The 10,454-nt window shown below is 44.2% G+C and overlaps 1 protein-coding gene across 4 annotated transcripts in view; it reads left to right on the top strand.

Moving 5' to 3' along the window:
- The first annotated feature begins 386 nt into the window (after positions 1–386).
- Positions 387–10,454, top strand: part of LOC147421394 (RNA-directed DNA methylation 4-like) — a 34,386-nt gene continuing 24,318 nt past the window's right edge. For all 4 annotated transcript variants that reach the window (XM_086502566.1, XM_086502565.1, XM_086502564.1 and 1 more), the window contains exon 1: positions 387–525. The gene's annotated coding sequence lies outside the window, so the exon portion shown is untranslated. The remainder of the gene's footprint in view (positions 526–10,454) is intronic.

Below are 10,454 nucleotides of genomic sequence, written 5' to 3'. Positions count from 1 at the left end.
GGATTCACATATACTATGCTTTCAAGAATAAAAAAATCACACACACAACAATGTCTACTTACCTAATTACAAACACATATCATCATTTCACCTCTTTGAAGTCTCCTTTTTTAAGATTATTTCTGCCATTGATAAATAGTAATGGTAACGTTCATAACCAAAACATCAAATTCTCCAACTATAATTACTAGTATCGCAAATCTTTCACACCATTGTTATTGTTACCGTAAGCTCGATCAACGATAAGTCACCATCCAATCGTCCTTCTAGGTGATGCTACTTCCATAGAGTTAAACTATATTAAACTCTCATCTTACAAGTTGAAACAACAGATAGCACAAAAAACAACTATTTACTACTCTTTGATCACATTTGGGGCCTGAACATCCTATAATTCACCCACAATTCTTTTTAGTCGGGTTCATTCCATCATTTAAGTAACACTGGCAGGGCTTGTGATTTCTAGTGAGTCTCGACGAGTGGCAGCAGACTTAAACGCGAGCTAGAGGAGCACGGAAGGGGACGGTGCACTCTCTCTCTCTCTCTCTCTCTCTCTCTCTCTCTCTCTCACACACACACACACACACACACACACACACACACAGTCCGAGCCTAGCACTCATTTGGAATGTGTTAATTTAACAAACGCAGCGTGAGGGCATTTCCGTCTCTTGTGATAGAGTCGATAGACAAGCAAGGAAAGCAAATGAAGCAGGGGACTCTGGAGAGCTGGATGGTGTCCGTGTGGTGTATGTTGTGAATGCATGTGCTCCATTTGGGGTCAGTGACAATGTGAGAGAAAATTTGCAATGATGTAAGCTTGAGTATATGTCGAAAGGAATAAGGAAACCAGCGTGTCCGTAATTATAGCTGCAGTGACTTGATCGACCTTTTTGAAAGCATGTAGATTGGAGCCATATACAATGGAAATTAAACCCACCTGACAGAAGAGTAACTAGTGGCTATGCTCTAAAGGAACAAGGTCAACAGGACCTAGAATATGTTGAATGAACGTAACGTGAGGGAGGAGTTAACGACGTACGCCCGTATGCTGAAGGCCAATGCTGTGATTAGAACCATTGTCATCGGACAGAAAATTTACGACGAGGTTGGTGTATCATTGTGCTCTGGGTAATGCTCATGTTCTTTGTCCACATTGTCCTCGAGAATACACTTTGGCAAGGTCAAATCCTTGAATGATTTGATCACCTATGTGCTTAGAATTGGCAAGGAAACCGAGTTTTAAACAATTCAGCATGGGAATATGCTTTTAGATGTAGTGACCTATTTGACTACATGTGCTGGGATCAGAGACATTACACAATTAAACTCTCATGGATATATATGCCAAGATGCATTGCTCTTTCTTAGGGACGTCTTTAGGGAGAGGAGATACATTGCTAATTTTGCATTAGATCTGATCGGGTCGCTTAGAACGCGAGTTCTTGAGGATCTAGAGAGGCTGTAGCAAGGTTGGAGAGGATACATACCTGGAGGGGAGATGTATTTTGTTTCCTTCGATTTGAGAGATTATTTTGAGTGGGTGTCTAGAATTGGAGCGATATTAGGCGCGCAAGTGCTGAGGTTGTTGTCTCAGTGCTCATTCATATATTTGATTTGGAGCTATACGGGTTGATTTGGAGTAGTTTCGTCATAGTGTCTTAGTCTATTTTTTTCACCCAACCAATTTACTTCTAGTTGGTATGGGAGCATGGAATAATGAAAGGTGGTACATGTACTGGCAAGCCACTAATTGCAACAATAATGGAACTGAACAGAAACATCAAAGACTTGAACTTGAAAAAGAGAACATTATACTTGTAGTCGAGACACGAAGTGGTGGAGTTCCACTTCTAGATGTAGTCGGCTTAAATTCTGGTACTCCTTTTGGGACTTTTTTTTATATTTAGGACAACTTGTTTGGCTGCCACGTTAGCAAGTCCCATAATTCATGCTGAGAGAGAGAGAGAGAGAGAGAGAGAGAGAGAGAGAGAGAGAGAGAGAGAGAGAGAGAGAGAGAGATGATGGCATGGCACCTTTTAAGGAATCACTTTGTGGCATATGCCCCTTAAAAGAAGAGTAATCGCAATTCCCCTTGCAAAACAGACAATGGACAGAAAATAGCTCAATCGACACTGACGCTATACTTACATGTATTTGACCGCTTCAAACCATGCATTGGCAAACAGACACAAGTTACTGAACAATCATAGTCACGTTCACATCCCTATAACGGTCGAGAGGAACCGTGATCATTATGACTTATTTAGCCATCATATCCAGACCGCATTGATCTCTCATGAATGTCTTTATGCACTAAATCTAATCACTCCAAATTCACATCACTCCTCAAATTCTATGCAAGCATGCCGATGACCATCCCCCACAAGACGATAGATTCACAAAGCATGCATCCGCACAAATCCTAGTCCACACTGGATTTTGGATCTACATTCACGTAGTGCACATTGAATGCCCAGATGCAAACAATCAATCTAGGCAAAAACTATTGATGCACGAAGATCACTATCGAGCCATCTCATCCTTTCAGAACTTTTGAATCTTGATGCGTTGAGACTACATCTTTGTCTGCAACAAGACCTCATACATGAACTATGAATTCAATGGATCATTTAAACATCACATCCAGATCTCGCCGATCTCTAGCAAATGTCTAGATGCACTAAATTCATCATATCAATCATGCGTATCACCCCTGCCGGAGAGTAGAGACACAAAACGCTGCAGACATTTCACCTCGTACTCACAAACACACACACACACATCTGCAAGAGTACTTCAAACAATCAGTTCTTAAGGAATTCCCAACCACAAGCCCTAAACTTAGGCAATTTTATGTATATATCATAGAGTCGCTTATAGAGTATTATCAGCCTGTTAATTAGCACCCTCAAATTCTCGCAGAGAAAATTGGCCGACTCTATTCTCTTCTGGCAGTTTGCGAAGGAAGGGAGTGGCTCCCCCCTTGTGCAACACGCACCACACTAGATTGATTCGACGTGCACTTTTGGAATAGGCATAACTAAACCAAAAGCCTCAAGGTAAAGATCTCTCTGAGAAGTATCCGCCCGATCAATTCAGGTGCTCGGATCTAGTACTCCGCACAAACACAAGGGACACTTTACTTCACTTGAAAGAACTGAACTGAACTGAAAGAAAGAGAGAGACAAGAGAGAGAAAAGAGACGACATAGGGATGTCGGGTCCCAACCCTCAAGGGCCCCCTTGCTTTGTTGCCAAAGCAAGTACTTTCTTTATTCTTGCATAAATGCTCTTACAATGGTTGGATGTTGAGATGCTGATGCTAATGGATATTGATGCTGTGGTACTTGACAACGACGACAATGACGATGACGATGACGATGACGATGTCGACGACGACGATGTCGACGACGACGATGTCGACGACGACGATGTCAAGGCTGAAATTTGAAAACGTTAGGTACTTCTGCTAGAGATCTGCAATCTGCGGCGAGGATCTGCAACTGTCAATGCATGCAGAGGTGCAATGCAAAAACGCTAGCTGATATTGGCTGAATCTGCAAAGTGCTCTTCGCTGATCTGACTGAAACAAAAAACGCTAGGCTGATCTGGGTGCTGATGGTCGATGCGGCGAGAATCTGCGACCAGGAAGGGTGCGGTCCGGCGAGGTTCAGGGCTGATCTGAAAATGCTGGTCTTATGGGCTGAAAACGCAGTTCTTCATGATGCCAAAACGCCAAGCTGGTCCTGGAGAAAACGCTGGGAACCTGAGATGCTGCGGATCGAGTGCCTGCCTCCTTGTGTCCCTGAATTCATCTACTGTTTTGTAGCGTCCAAGGGTTGCCTTTGTAGACGCCTGAGGTTGGGTCGAGCTAGCATAAAGGAAACCCCATGACCAAGCCGAAAATAATGCTGAAAATCACCTAATAAATCAAGTCAAATAAGAGGTGGTTCATATGGTAAAAAAATGCTCATGCTTAAATGTTGTCCTGAGCAAGAGAGGGTATGCAACTATGATTGGCGTGGACATGCACGTCCTATTAGAGGCTAACAAAGGTGCTAGGCTCAATCCTAAGCTAGACTCATGCTAGACTATGGCAGAACATGTCCAAAGCGCGCAAGTGAAGTGCGCACGTGAGATCCCCCCCTATTGAAGGTGAGGTACAACAACCGAACTTCTATCTTGGGATACTTTTTTGTTCTTATGATGTTGACTGCTTCTGATGCTTGTGGATGCATCACCAATGAAAACTCCTCCCATCGGGTGGATACTGCGGATGTAGATGTGGTGCAATGTAAACACCTACCATACAAGTTACCAGGTAATGTCGCAGAATACCAGCCTTCGTGCTGACTCTGCCTTGCGAGCAAGTACGACCACTCGAATAGTCCTGTTGTGAAAACATTGCGGGTGAAGCTGAAAGGTAGGGGTGCTCAAAGGTAGTTCCAAGGGTTTGTTGTCAACGGAAGTGGATGCATGCTACATGCGAATGCGAATGCGAATGCAGGAGAGGTTTAGGGATCCTGCCTCCAACTCCTTCCATATCCGCATAAGAGGCTAGTAGATCCTGGTACTCAAGATCTGGGTTCTCGTGTATCCGATGTCTATCTTCCCTCAAAGACATGGCAATGAAGATGGGAGCTAATAAGTCCATGATCGGGACTCGAAGATTCTTTCAAGAAAAAAAAAACTTTACTTCACTTGAAAGAATTGAATTGAACTGAAAAAAAGAGAGACACAAGAGAGAGAAAAGAGATGACACAAGGATGTCGGGTCCCAACCCTCAAGGGCCCCCTTGCTCTGTTGCCAAAGCAAGTACTTTCTTTATTCTTGCACAAATGTTCATACAATGACTGGATGTTGAGATGCTAATGCTAATGGGTACTGATGCTGTGGTACTTGACGATGATGATGACGATGTCGACGACGACGACGACGATGTCAAGGCTGAAATTTGAAAACGTTAGGTACTTCTGCTAGAGATATGCAATCTGTGGCGAGGATCTACAATTGCCAATGCATGCGGAGGTGCAATGCAAAAACGCTAGCTGATCTGGGCTGAATTTGCAAAGTGCTCGCTGATCTGGCTGAAACCAAAAACGCTAGGCTGATTTGGGTGCTGATGGTCGATGCGGCGAGAATCTGCGATCGGGAAGGGTGCGGTCCGGCGAGGTTTAGGGCTGATCTGAAAACGCTGGTCTTATGGGCTGAAAACGCAGGTCTTCATGATGCGAAAGCGCCAAGCTGGTCCTGGAGAAAACGTTGGGAACCTGAGGTGTTGCCGATCGGGTGCCTGCCGCCTTGTGCCCCTGCATTCATCTGCTGTCTTGTAGCGCCCAAGGGTTGCCTTTATAGATGCCTGAGGCTGGGTCGAGCAAGCATAAAGAAAACCCCACGACCAAGCTGAAAACAATGCTGAAAATCACCTAATAAATGAAGTCAAATAAGAGGCGGTTCATATGGTAAAAAAATGCTTATGCTGAAATGTTGTCCTGTGCAAAAGAGGGTATGCAACTATGACCACCCTGGACATGCACGTCCTATTAGAGGCTCACAAAGGTGCCAAGCTCTTGCTCTTTTTGGAAACATGGAAGGGCCCATAATATCACATACTTAGCTTTGAGCAAAGCCTCTCCTTACCCTTCCTCCACTCGGGACCTCATAGATGCCCGATTAACTAATCCTTATTGCAACCATGTCTATCGAGATCGTTATTCCAAAATGCTGCAGTCATTTCGTCTATCAGTTCCTGCACTGAAACAAGTCAAGAACAAATCAATATCATATTATCGGGAATTCTAGTTCATAAAGTCATACATCAGAATACTGTCAGCTCATAGTATCCTTGAAACTCAAAAAGAGACATCAATGACTTTAGTATCAAAAATCGGGGCAATCTGTTGACAAAGGAGCGGAGTGACTCCCCTCTCGTGCATACCCGCTGCACCAGATTCTGCCAGGGCTGAGTTCGGGGTTCCATTTTGTAACAAACTTGGACACTCCAAGTCAAGAATCAATCACGACAGCACCAAATAACCACTTCAAAACAATTCACAGATCACAATAGATTTGCACTGGCCCGGCGGAGTTCCATGCCTAGAGATATTGGCCTCAAAGACCAGCGCCCCTTTCGATATTTCTTTATGTATTAAATCAATGTCAAAGTACAAGAGAGCGGTTAGGGTTTCACTCTCAAACTCTGCGTCCAGATGCTCTGCAGAGTGAGCCCTAAACCGCCAATTTAAAGATTACAAGGGATGCCCAAAAGTAGAGCCCCAAAAGCTTTCAAAAATAAAAGAAAAAACTCTCTCTCTCTCTCTCTCTCTCTCTCTCTCTCTCTCTCTCTCAGAGTAAAAAAATAAAGCAATGGACTCTCTCTCTCTATCTTTCTCAGATTGCATCGCCCAAAAGCTGATTTTCAGCTCCGCAATTCCCGTTGCTTTTCCGGAAAAGCCGTACTGCTGCCACGTGGCATTTCGGTCGCCTGCTTTAGGGTTTTCAGCCACATTAGGGTTTTAGCCAGCAGTTAGGGTTAGGGTTTCCAAAAATTAGGGTTTCTGATCTCAGTAGCCATGTCAGCACTTTGTGACATACCCCCCTCTTGAAAGCATCGTAATTGCCCGCGATTACGCGTGCAAAATCGACAGAAGCCATAAATTGTCTTAGCAGACACTGACTGTTAGTACCTAAGTACTAGGAACACACATCTAGCACATGTACCAATCGACAGTCACATCACACGACATCACAGGACATCACTAGACATCACAGGACATCACATGACATTCAACATTCATTCGGATCTTAGACCATGATTTATCGGCAATGTAGGTAGCAATCGCATCTAGGTCCAATCGGGACCTCATTGATGTCCGATTGACTAACCCCTATTGCAACCATGTCTATTCGAGATCAATCAGACCAAAATGCTGCAGTCATTTTGTCTATCAGTTCCTGCACTTAAAAGAAGTCAAGAACAAATCAGTATCATAATCAGGAATTCCATTTCATAAAGTCATACAGCAGAATACTGTCAGCTTTCAGTATCCCTGAAGCTTAAAGAGACATCAGTGACTCTAGTATCTAAATCAAGGCATCTATTGACAAAGGAGCAGATCGACTCCCCTCTTGTGCATCCCACTGCACCAGATCTCCGGCCAAGCTGAATTCTGGGTTCCATTTGGAGTAGACTATGCTAAACCAAAAGCATCGAGGTAAAGTTTCACAATCTGAGGAGTATCTACTAGGTCCTCCTCCTCCATCCACTTCGCATCCAATGCAGGATAGTTCTTGAACTTAACCAAGAATTGCCTTCGGACTTTACCTTTATTCTTTGTATCCTTATGTGCCAAAATCTGTTCAGGAACAAGGATCTCCTCGTTTTCTTCCACTTCGGGTTGCTCATCAGGCTCCCCATCATCAGGCACATCACCTTTAAAAGGTTTCAAGAGACTCACATGAAATGCATTGTGAATCCTCCAAGTATCTGGCAGTTTCAATCAGAAGGAGACATTATTTATCTTTTCAGTGATTTGGAAAGGTCCGTTGTCACATGACACAACCAACCCTGTGTGTCCCTGGACAAGCTACAACACGACAAGGGTTCAGTCAGTCCAATCACTCTAGATTAGAAGTGATATGGCACTTTTGTGAGTCTATTCGTAGACCGTGCATGCCCAATCACTTAGTGTAGATGCATATCCTCTGGTTGCACATAGAATGATCATAAGCATTCCCATCAGAATCCATTAGAATCCTTCAGGGGAATTTTCCAATGCATTTAGCCTATTTTACCTCTTTTTGACATTTTTCACTTATTAAAATTCAGTGACTTTTGTTGGAAAGTAGGTAGGGCAAATTGAGTAAGTTTGTATATAAGCAAACCTAAACTAACACTAAATGGCAGAAGAGGCAATAGGAGCCAAGCTCAGCAGGCAACTTCTCAACAAGACCCCTTGGCGGTTTCTCCCTCCAAGCAAGAAGAACCTTCCCCCATGCTAGCGTTTTCTTCATCAGAACCTTGCCCTAGCGTTTGCATAAGCAACCATCGCCAAGCAAGTCCCAGCCTGGCGTTTTTGCATCAGATCTTCACCGCTGGAATATCTCAGCCCTAGCATTAGTAAAAGCCATCATCGACATCAGTTTTGGCCTAGCATTTTCAGTCTTTATGACCTCAGCCTGCAACGTTTTTCAGCCATGAAGTACCTGCAAGTTCAGCCCCTAAAAGAGTAGTAGATTCAGCCCGGAAAGACCATCAGTTTTCAGCCCTAAACGTGCAGATTTTCAGCGTCAAAGACCCACAGAAACAGTCCTTGAATCAGCGTTTTTGGACTAGTCACAGATTTCAACCCATAGCGTTTTTGGACAGCAGTAGAAAGATTGCAGATTTCAACCCTAGTGTCGGCCTCGTCATCCCTGTCGTAGTCGTCAACATAGCCTAGACTTGCATCAGTCTCATGCATACCGTTTGTACCAGTTTGTGCAATCATAAGTAGACCACTCTCGCCGACGAGAGTGGGGCCTTCGGAGGAGGGTTTTACAATGTCTCTGGTGTCGTACCTCTCTTCTCTCTCTATCTCTCAGTCTCATACATATGCACGCACAGTGTCCATTCACTTTGGTTGTGATCATAGCATTCTCTCATTAAGAAGGGAAGGCTCTACCTTCCATAAGAACAAAAGGAACCTTGAGCACAGTTCGGAGCACTCATCTTGAGCAAAGCGCAAACATTCATTCCGTTGCACCTAACATTGGTATCAGAGCTTTGGCAGTGTTCTGTATCACTCAAGGAAAGAATCACAAGAATTTTTATTTGCTTGTTGCAGTCGCACAAACCCAAGTTCGCTTAGGCGTGTCGATTCCTAATCGTGTTTTTGAAGAGTGACAAGAATCCCAAGAAAGAAGGGCTTGTCCTGCCTTCCCTTGTGCATCTTTTCACTTATTGAGAGCGGACCGTGCACTTAGCGGCCGGCCAATTGACGTGAGGTGGGAAAAAGCAACCTTGGTGTGAGCGCAAGGCCGCCAAGGGGTGCGCCCGCGGAAAAGAGCAGAACTCGGGTGAAGAGAAGATCCTTCTCTAATACAGATTGCAAGCGAAAGAAAACCCTCAAGAACCCAAGAACCTCAAGACCCGCAAGAACCCAAGTTCCTCGTGAACTTAAGAACCCAAGACCACAAGAACCCACGACTTCAGAATGGTCATCACTCGAAGCGGAATGGATACTTCGCTTGGAGGTGATGAGCACGAGAGAGGCGAAGAAGAATTTTTCCCACCAGGAGGTTATTCCGACCTTCCCCCTTCCCCATCTACGTCAAGGATTGTGCTAACTCCTATGGAGGAGTTGGACCAAGAAAGAGAAGTAGAAAGAAAGGCCTATGAAGAAAGAAGGGCAGCCATAGATCGTGACTACAAAGAAAGATGGGCAGCCATAGATCGTGAATACGATGCAAGAATGGAAGCCATAGACCGTCAGTACGACTTGGAAGGAAAAGAAAGTCAAGCCAAATTTGATCGCGAGAACAAAGCAAGACAAGCAGAATTTGATCGCGCGAACAAAGCAATCAAAGAAAAGAGCGACCAACACATGAAAGAGTTCTTGCGACTCTTTTCTCATGTTGAGGCACAAATGCAAGAGATTCGAGAAAAGGAGACTCTCTCCGTCTCTTCTTCTCCAAAGCATGACACACAGGATTTGCATGATTATAAGAAGCATGATGAATTAAATGGTAATGATTTGCATGATGATTTGAAGGATAATGATAAGCATGATGATTTGGATGCCAATGATTTGCATGATGATTTGGATGACAATGACAAGCATGATGATTCGCATGATCAAGATGTGATTTCGCACAAGCATGATGATTTGCATGATCAAGATGTGATTTCTCACAAGCATGATGATTTGCATGAAGATGGCGTGATTGTTCACAAGGATGATGAGTTAGTTGATGCTTTTTCTAGCAAAGCTAACCTCGTTGCAGATTCGATCAATCACGAAGGATCGATCTTGGCTCTCGAGCCTAGGTCCAAAGAACCCCTTCAGGAAGAACCGATCTTGGCTCTCGAGCCTAGGTTTAAGGTGCAGCGGAATGAATGTTTGCGCTTTGCTCAAGATGAGTGCTCTGAACTGTGCTCAAGGTTCCTTTTAGTTCTTATGGAAGGGAGAGCCTTCCGTTCTTAGTGGAAAGTGCTGTGATCACGAACAAAGTGAATGGACAATGTGCGTGCAAGTGTACGAGACTGAGAGATAGAGAGAGAAGAGAGATACGACACCAGAAATTGTTGTAAAACCCTCCTCCGAAGGCCCCACTCTTGTCGGCGAGAGTGGTCTACTATTGATTGCACAAAGTGGTACAATGACGATGCAATGGACTGATGCAATCTGGGACTATGCCGGTGACGAAGACGGTGGTGACGACGACGACTTTAGGGCTGAAATCTGTGGTCCT

The sequence above is a fragment of the Adiantum capillus-veneris genome, chromosome 27 (assembly GCF_014529385.1).
Source record: "Adiantum capillus-veneris isolate H3 chromosome 27, ASM1452938v2, whole genome shotgun sequence".
In the NCBI taxonomy this organism is placed as follows: domain Eukaryota; kingdom Viridiplantae; phylum Streptophyta; class Polypodiopsida; order Polypodiales; family Pteridaceae; genus Adiantum; species Adiantum capillus-veneris.
Note: the sequence above shows the minus strand (reverse complement) of the source record. Positions and strands in the feature narration are given on the sequence as shown.